This window comes from Rhamphochromis sp. 'chilingali' (assembly GCF_963969265.1).
Source record: "Rhamphochromis sp. 'chilingali' genome assembly, chromosome: 1".
Classification (NCBI taxonomy): domain Eukaryota; kingdom Metazoa; phylum Chordata; class Actinopteri; order Cichliformes; family Cichlidae; genus Rhamphochromis; species Rhamphochromis sp. 'chilingali'.
Window position 1 is genome coordinate 58,562,689 of NC_137929.1, and position 9,455 is coordinate 58,572,143.

At 43.7% G+C, this 9,455-nt stretch overlaps 1 long non-coding RNA gene across 1 annotated transcript; it reads right to left on the minus strand.

The window, feature by feature from the left end:
- Nucleotides 1–7,915: 7,915 nt before the first annotated feature.
- LOC308393497 lies at nucleotides 7,916–8,990 on the minus strand. The gene is made up of 3 exons (XR_013970991.1): nucleotides 8,827–8,990; nucleotides 8,572–8,662; nucleotides 7,916–8,466 (listed from the first exon to the last, which is right to left on the minus strand). It is a non-coding gene; the product is annotated as an uncharacterized lncRNA (long non-coding RNA).
- Nucleotides 8,991–9,455: the final 465 nt, after the last annotated feature.

Here is a 9,455-nt window from a genome sequence, read left to right on the forward strand (position 1 = left end):
ATAATGATCATCATCAATGATTTATTTAATTTTTATCTTAGACATTGGTTGTGTTGATCATGTTGTTGATTCGTGGAAACAACTTGCATCTTCCTGTAGCTGACCACAGTTCAGCTGAGAGGAAGTGAGCTGGAGGTGGTACGAATGCTGTTTGACTGATTGCATCTCTCTGCTTTAACCACTGATGTGCTGTCATGGCTGAAAGGCTTCAGGCAGGTTGACCACCACTGACTTCCTGAAAACACTACCCCCAAAAAACTGTGAAAAAACTCACTCTTACCATCACAGATGTCCATAATGCACTGAGCAGAATCAACACTCGCAAAGGTGCTGGCCCTGACGACATTCCTGAATGTGTGCTTCGAGCACTTGCTGAGCAGGGGGTCTATACAGACATCTTTAACCTCTTGCTTGCCCAGGCAGTATTACCAGCATGCTTCAAGACCACCTCCATTGTGCCAGGGAAAACGTTAAATGGATCAAAGGCATCATATTATTTTCCATTTTTTAATATTTCCATTTCTGTGTGTTCAGTGTAAACTTAAACAGTGAAAGAATGGATTACAGAACATTAAAACACTCACCATGTGCTGTGAAAAACATGCACATTTAAGTTCCAGAACATAATCATAATACACAAAATGATCAATGAAATGATGACCAGAGTCCCTGTTTTTATTTTAGGCACTAATTTTTAAGTCAGAGTCCATGTGTATTGTAAAAGACACTATGAGCATAACTGCAACAATGTCCCCTCTAACCTCTAAGTGTGCGCAATTGCGCAGTGCTGGTCTCTGCGAACAGAAAATCTGCGCTGCACACCAAAAAAATCTAACCTGCATTGAAATTAAAATGAATACGTAACAATTCTTTCTGTGCTGTTATGTAGTATGAGTCAGTAAATGACCGGTGACTGGCTGGCTGCTCCAGCCAATAATGCGGTTTACATTCGTATATACGCAGCTAAATAAAGTTGTTGACAGCGTCCTTATGTGCCGCTTCCGTTGTTTTAGCTACCAAAAGTGGCCAATGTGGAGTGAAGACTCTTATCTGTCAGCTGTCGAAGTAAGTAAAAAAACAAACAAACAAAAACAAATAGGACTGAAAGAAGACAGGCTATATTGAACTCAGCAAAAGAGCAATTACCCAACTTTTTGGATATTATATCTCATTACTATTTAACAACAATAAGTTATTTGATTTTAAATATCCACATGGTTAGTAGCGGCAGCTTTATTGCTGGAATTTGTCCACTGTTATACATCAATCTAAAAAGTTACACCTGGCAGATGTTGATGGCCCCAGTGCGAGACTACGATGGGACCCCAGGCCCCAGAGAACTGCTACACATCCAACTGAGCTCCCACTACACAACAAAGAGAACCATGAAATGAAATGTAAGTGTCCTGAGGTCAGTACACACCAGCTGCTGGAAAGATAGCTTCTTTTTTATTTAATTCTTTTTTATTTTTTAATGCTTGTACTGCACCCAGGCCCCACCCTCCAGCATAAGCAGCTCCAGTTAACAATATCACAGTTGTAAAGTGGGGCTGAGACCATGGACAACAATATTTCCTGACAACCAACATTCATCTATTAGGGTTGTCAGGACATAGTGAATGGTAGATGGACTGATTCTTATATAGCACTTTTCTACTCTCCCAGAGTACTCAAAACACTGTATACAACATTCCTCATTCACCCCACTCACACTCCGATGAACTCATCGGAGATGCAACTTGGGGTTCGTATCTTGCCCAAGGATATGGGGCATGCAGACCGGGGAAGCCAAGGATCAAACCACCAACCTTCCAATCAGTAGCTGATCTGCTCTACCACCTGAGCCAAAACCACCCCAGACTCAAGCACACATATGTGTGTGTTTGAGCCAAACAACCTTGGTGAATGTTTTACTGCCATTAATAAGTGTCATTAAAAAGAATGCAGGCGTGAGGCTTCACCTACCAGAACTTGTCTGTGTCATGGATTCAGTTGTGACAGTCACAGTGTAAAAGCAGCAAGCTGTTGCCAGACTCTGATGTTTTAACTTTCACTACACTTGCATGTTTGTAAAATCCTGTAATAGGAAATAAACTAACTGAATGGTTTTTTTTTTTTTTATCTCTATAGTCCAATGATTCCGACTCTTTAGATTTGTTTTGAAGCTTATAATGTTGTCAGCCTAAAATAAATCATTGGACTGATAAAGTATTGTGTCGGTTGTTTGCAAAACTGGCAATATTTAAATACCCAGTAAGATAAATCAGTTACAAAACACATATTCATGGAAAAATAAATGTTTCCAAAATGCCTGAAAGTATAATTTGCAACCGTAGCGGATAAAAATCACAATATACCCCAAATCAGTGGACACACACAAGTTTAGGCCTCTCTTCCTGTTTAGCCCAATGAAACATGGGTGGGGGCGATCATGGCTCAAGAGTTGGCAGTTTGTCATGTAATCGGAAGGTTTACAAGGTCAGAGGGCCTGGTGGCGCCAGTGTCCGGCAGCCTCGCCTCTGTCAGTGCACCCCAGGGCATTTGCTTTACAAAAGATTCAATAGAAAATATCCATCCATTCATCCATCTTCATCCGCTAAATCCGAGGCCGGGTCGCGGGGGCAGCAGCCTAAGCAAAGAGGCCCAGACCTCCCTCTCCCCAGCCACCTCCTCCAGCTTATCCGGGGGAACACCAAGGCGTTCCCAGGCCAGCCGAGAGATATAATCTCTCCAGCGTGTCCTGGCCTCCTCCCAGTGGGACATGCCTGGAACACCTCACCCAGGAGGCGCCCAGGGGGCATCCTGGTCAGATGCCCGAACCACCTCAGCTGGCTCCTTTCAATGTGGAGCAGCAGCTGCTCTACTCTGAGCCCCTCCCGGATGGCCGAACTTCTCACCCTATCTCTAAGGGAGAGGCCAGCCACCCTTCGGAGGAAGCTCATTTCTGCCGCTTGTATCCGCGATCTCGTTCTTTCGGTCACTACCCACAGCTCGTGGCCATAGGTGACGGTTGGGACGTAGATCGACCGGTAAATTGAGAGCTTCGCTTTTACACTCAGCTCCCTCTTCACCACGACGGACCGGTGCAGCGTCCGCATTACTGCAGTTGCAGCCCCAATCCGTCTGTTGATCTCCGGCTCCCTTCTCCCATCACTTGCGAACAAGACCCCGAGATACTTGAACTCCTCCACTTGGGGCAGGAACTCATCCCCGACCCGGAGTGGGCACTCCACTCTTTTCCGGCTGAGAACCATGGCCTCAGATTTGGAGGTGCTGATCCTCATTCCCGCTGCTTCACACTCGGCTGCGAACCGTTCCAGTGCGAGCTGGAGGCCCTCACCGGATGAAGCCAACAGAACCACATCATCCACAAAAATCAGAGATGAGATTCTGAGGCCACCAAAGCGAAAGCCTTGGCTGCGCCTAGAAATCCTGTCCATAAAAATTATGAACAGAACCGGAGACAAAGGGCAGCCCTGGCGGAGCCCATCACCCACCGGGAACGAGTCCGACTTATTGCCGGCAATGTGAAGCTCTTGCAACGGTTGTATAGGGATCGAATGGCCCGTAGCAATGGGCCAGACACCCCATACTCCCGCAACACCTCCCACAGGACACCCGAGGGACACGGTCGAATGCCTTCTCCAAGTCCACAAAACACATGTAGACTGGTTAGGCAAACTCCCATGCACCCTCCTCGAGAGGATAAAGAGCTGGTCCAGTATTACACGACCAGGACGAAAACCGCATTGTTCCTCCTGTATCCGAGGTTCGACTAGCGGACGAACTCTCCTTTCCAGCACCCTGGCATAGACTTTCCCAGGGAGGCTGAGGAGTGTTATCCCCCGTAGTTGGAACACACCCTCCGGTCCCCCTTCTTAAAGATGGGGACTGCCCCTGATCTCCACGCAACATTGCAGAGGCGTGTCAACCAGGACAGCCCTACAATGTCCAGAGCCTTCAGGAACTCGGGGCGGACCTCATCAACACCAGGGGCTCTGCCACCAAGGAGTTGTTTAACTGCCTCAGTGACCTCGCCCCCGGAAATTGGCGGGTCATTCCCCTCATCCCCAGACTCTGCTTCCTCCTCGGAAGACGTGTCAGTGGGATTAAGGAGGTCCTCGAAGTATTCCTTCCACCGCCTGACAATTTTCTCAGTCGACGTCAGCAGCGCTCCGCCAGCACTATACACAGTGCAGGCAGAGCACCGCTTTCCCCTCCTGAGACACCTGACGGTTTGCCAGAATCTCTTCGAGGCAGTCCGAAAGTCTTTTTCCATGGCCTCTCCGAACTCCTCCCACACCCGAGTTTTTGCTAGACGTTCCCAGCACACCCTCACTACGCGTTTAGGTGTTCCAGGTCTGTCCAGCGTCCTCCCCCGCCACCTGATCCAACTCACCACCAGGTGGTGATCAGTTGACAGCTCAGCCCCTCTCTTTACCCGAGTGTCCAGAACATATGGTCGCAGGTCTGGTGATACGATTACAAAATCGATCATCGACCTACGGCCTAGAGCATCCTGGTGCCACGTGCACTTATGGACACTCTTATGTTTGAACAGGGTGTTCGTTATGGCCAAACTGTGATTAGCACAGAAGTCCAATAACAAAACACGCTCGGGTTCAGATCAGGGAGGCTGTTCCTCCCAATCACACCCCTCCAGGTCTCGCTGTCGTTACCCACTTGAGCATTGAAGTCTCCCAGCAGGACAACAACAGAAAATAATGAATACATAAATAAATAAATAAAATATAGTTTTGAGGAAGTTCATTACAACTGATTCATGTCATTATATCTCAGCTACACTTCCTCTGATCCTCATCACGACTCTCTGTCCACACAAACAAAGAAATGAGTTGGCGTTGACACTTCTGTTTGATGCACTTCTGTAGCTCATCAATGATTCATGTTGTGAAATTGCAGCAAAATCTAGAAAAGTGGAATTTCGGAGATTATTAACAGGTTTATCTACTTAATGTCAGCAGGTCATTTCTTCTTTCATTTCTGTTCTGCAACGTCTTTCTGTTCATGCCTGTAAAAACTACAAACTCTGTTAGATACATGCTTTGGTTAAGTCGATGTCAAAGGTCTGACCAAGTCTAACAAACGGCTGCTATTATATGAGTACGGAGAGATTCAGAACTTTATTTTTATTGGTCACTAGGACCTGAACAATTCTTTAATCTGCACCTCTTTCATGAGCCTCATTGTACTCGTACTAATTTAGACAGACAAGCTGCAAAGATCCTAACTTTTCATCTTACATGTAAATAATGTATAATGTCTTCACTTTTTTCCCACCCATTATCGTCTAAAATGAATGGTCCGGAAAGAAGAAAATATCCAGTTAGCGTGAAAATGCTAGACCACAGAGGAGAATTGCCAGAATGCAAAAGGGACTCAAATAACCAGAAGACCACACGAGTTTTACTCCTGTAAGCTAAGAACAGAAGATGGGAAACACATGTCCTGGTCTAATGAGTCTCTGATGATGATTTCTGCTGTGACCTTCATTGAACGTGAGTTCAAGACACTGTACTCAAGTTCACTGTACTCAAATTTCCTCCACACTCTCCAGGTCTTAATGTGTATGTGTGCTTCACCCTTTCAATGTTAGAACCTGAGTAAGTGCAATAATTACACTGCATTACAAATTAATATGCAAATTGTATTTTAGTGTCATAAAGATTAAATATGTTGTTTTTCAATTAAAGTCATGGATGGCATTGAGTCTCAGGGCTCTTTAGATCACTAAAATCAATCTCGGACACCTGTGATAATTGGTTCACTATGGTTAGATATTTGAAGCTGCTGTGCCTCTGGAGCCCTGCGAACTTCAAGGTGTAGGATCCTCCAGAGACTTGCAGTTATGCATAAAACTTCTATTCGGCCACCTCTAACCAATGCTCACAAGCAGAATGGCTGCAGTGGGCCCAGAACTACATGAAGACTAATTTTCAAACAGTCTTGTTAACTGATGAGTGCCGTGCAACCCTGGATTATCCAGGTAGATGAAGTGGTGGATGGTTGGTGGACGGCCACCATGTCCCAATAAGGCTGTGACATCAGCAAGGAGGTGGTGGAGTCATGTTTTAGTCTGGAATCATGGGAACCATACTTTCTGCAACAAAATCACAATGCACCATCTCATGTTGCAAGGAATACCTCTGCATCACTGGCAGCTATTGTTATTAAAGGAGAGAAACTCATGGTATGACCCCCATCCTCCTCTTACTTCAATCCTATTAAGAACCTTTGGAGCAACCTCAAGCAAAAGATCTATGTGGGAGGCAGTTCACATCCAAACAGCAGCTCTGGGAGGCTATTCTGACATCCTGCAAACACATTTAAGCAGAAACTGTCCAAAAACATCCAAGTTCCATTGATGCAAGAATGAAATGTTTCTTTGTTGTGAGTAAAAATTTGGAACAGTGGATTTTAAGTTTTTTATTTTTATTTTTTTAAACATACTGTTTTCATTGGGAGGTTTGTTCAGTAATATTTGAATTATACTCTAATACTCAATGACTCGACAATTATGCTGACTGTAATTTGCAACAAATATTTAGGGAAATCAGAGAAAAATACAATTTGCATAATAATTTGGAACGCGGTGTAGATCTAGGGACAAACTGTCATGGCTAGATGACTGAGTCATGTGGGTGTCATGACTGTTCCCATCTGCAGTAGTCGGCATCAACAATGGTCCAAGGAAGGAACAGTGGTGAAACAGCGACTAATGCACGCAGTGAGTTAAAGTTGGTCTGTGTGGTTCTATCAAACAGAAAAGTGATTGTGTGTCAAACTGCCAAAAAGATGCTGGTGATGCTGGTTCTGAAAGAAAGGTGTCAGAATACATGGTGCATTGCAGTTTGTGTGAGGAGGATAACAAATTTGAGATGTTGACTTGGCCTTTAAATTCCTCAGATCTCAGCACACCTTCAGAAGTCCAGTGGAGTCTATACCTCAGTGGGTCAGGGCTGTTTGTCAGTAATAACATCAGTGCACCAATTAGATCTGCAGAGGACTGAAGTAATTATAAGCCAAGGAGTTGAGATGTTGGAACACTGCACATAGTGTATTATGTGTATGTGGGCTCCACCCTGTGAAACACTAGAGTGCACACAAAACCTGAGCACAATAAACAACCATTTTGGATCTGACCTTTATATACAGTACAACCAGAAAAATCACAAGGACATTTGTTTTCTTTTTTTTAATTACAAATTAACAGATATTGGACAAAAACTTAAACAAATAAACAGTAAAGACTGTAAGTACAAGTTGTATGGGTGCATGTATGCTTATTGTATGTTTGCTGATTATGCTGTTTTATAACCACGTTCCTTTAAATGTTAAAAAACCACTGCAACAGTAACAGAAAAATTAAACACAACTCCTTAATGTTAATGTCAAATAACAACTTAACAATGCAAAATACATATAGGGTATACACTGTCTTTTGAATGGGTTTTTCCTGTGCAGCCAGTTGTATCTAGTTTCAGGCAGTAACACGTTAGTGCTCCAGTTCTGCCCTCGTGCAGATTGTAACACGACTACTGTTGGAAATGTTTCAACAACCTGACTTACAGTGAGCTCAAACTGCACCCGTCTCACAGTCTGCGAGTTGAAGTAAAACATTGTTACACACAATTTCTGTGCCATTAGGAAATTCTGCAGAAGTAAATCAACACTGCCTAAAATAGATTATTATGAAGGTGTAATTTTACATTACATATTTTGAAATATTAGGTAATTGTTATTTTGTTTCATTATGTATTTGTTTTAATTAAAATTTACCCTCCAAAAATAAAGATATAATTTTTTAGACATTGATTACAGAGGTACAAAGCTCCAAAATATTGCATCTACATAGTTTTTAGTGCAAACCACTTTTACTTAAACCCCCCCCCCCCCCCCCCCCAAAAAAAAAAAACCACAACAACATCAACAACAACAAAATAAAGCAACAAAGAACAATAGCAGATACACACGTGCACCACTTGATTGTTATTTTTTTACATTGTTACCCCAGTAACAAGCCAAGCATTCAGACAGTGACCTCTGAGTCAGCTACAGAGCCACGTCCCCTAAATGCTGCCCATCCTCTTCTGTTCCCATTTGGAAGACACAGGTAGTTTGTTATTATTACCTGTTATTACTCCCAAGCCTGGATAATAGGAGGAAGCATACAACACTTTCAAAGCTGCTGAGGACATGACTGAAGGTCAAGACTCACAATATGCAGCTGCCTTACATGTCTTTTCGGCATTGTACTGCGGACAAGGTGAACTTCCATCTTCCTTTCTCGTCCAGTCTTGTCCCGAGCAGACACAGAAAATGTCCGTCCTCCTTCTCCCACTGAGACAGACGTTAAAGCTACGACTGCTCCGTTACTTTTTATTGTGAAACTCGGGTCCTTCACAGTTAACTGCACTGATTTTGCATCACAGCCGACGGTTTCAACTGAAAAGCAAGAAAGTGAAAGATAAAAAGAGCCATAAAACACAAAACATTCGGCTTACAACACGTTTTCACACTGAAGGAATAAAAAATTAAGCAGAGCGGCACCTTTTGCTACTTGGTATCCAGGTGGAATTGTTTCAGGTAAAATAACGTAGAGAGATCTCAGCAGAAAGCACGACTCCACACAGGACAGGATCTGGAGGTGAAAGTGAGTTTCAAACTGACTTGTCACGTTTAAATGTTTTAATGCTTCTGGGCATTAAAATGTTGGCTATGGCAATGAGGAATGACTGAAGTAACAGAAATGAAACACATATTAGTGATGCAGGAGTGCCATAAAACCCAACTAGAAGGAGTTACCTGGGTTAGGCAGATGGTGAATATTAAAAATTTCCACATCTTTAGATGAAAAAAATAAGACGGATTTTGTCCTGCATCCAAGTGTGGAGAGTTCAGTTAGTGTTTAACAGACTAATAGATGACAAATGTGTCTCGTCTACTCCAGAGCTTTGTCTCCTGTTTGTTCCTTCACTCCTCTATTAATGCAAAAAGGCAGGTTTTTCTCAGATGGCTCTAACTGTCGCTATTGGGTGAGTCAGCAGACACACCTTTGATGACACACCCAAGTGTGAAGTGAAGTCCCTTTAGGGCAGGGTAGGGAACGTTAATCCTTGAGAGCCGGTGTCCTGCAGGTTTTAGATCTCACCCTGGGTCACCACACCTGAATCAAACGATTAGTTTATTACCAGGCCTCTGGAGAACTTCAAGACACGTTTAGGAGCTAATTTAGCCATTTAAATCAGCTGTGTTTGATCAAGGACACATCTAAAACCTGCAGGACACCGGCTCTCGAGGCCTGGAGTTCCCTAACCCTGCTTTAGGCTGTGCTCTCTGTTGTCTGCTGAGAAAGCCAACGCCCTCAAAGTTGTGTATATTTACATTTTTTTCCCCACCAGAGCCCTGTTTCAGGAAGCCGGTTTAGTGGAAAA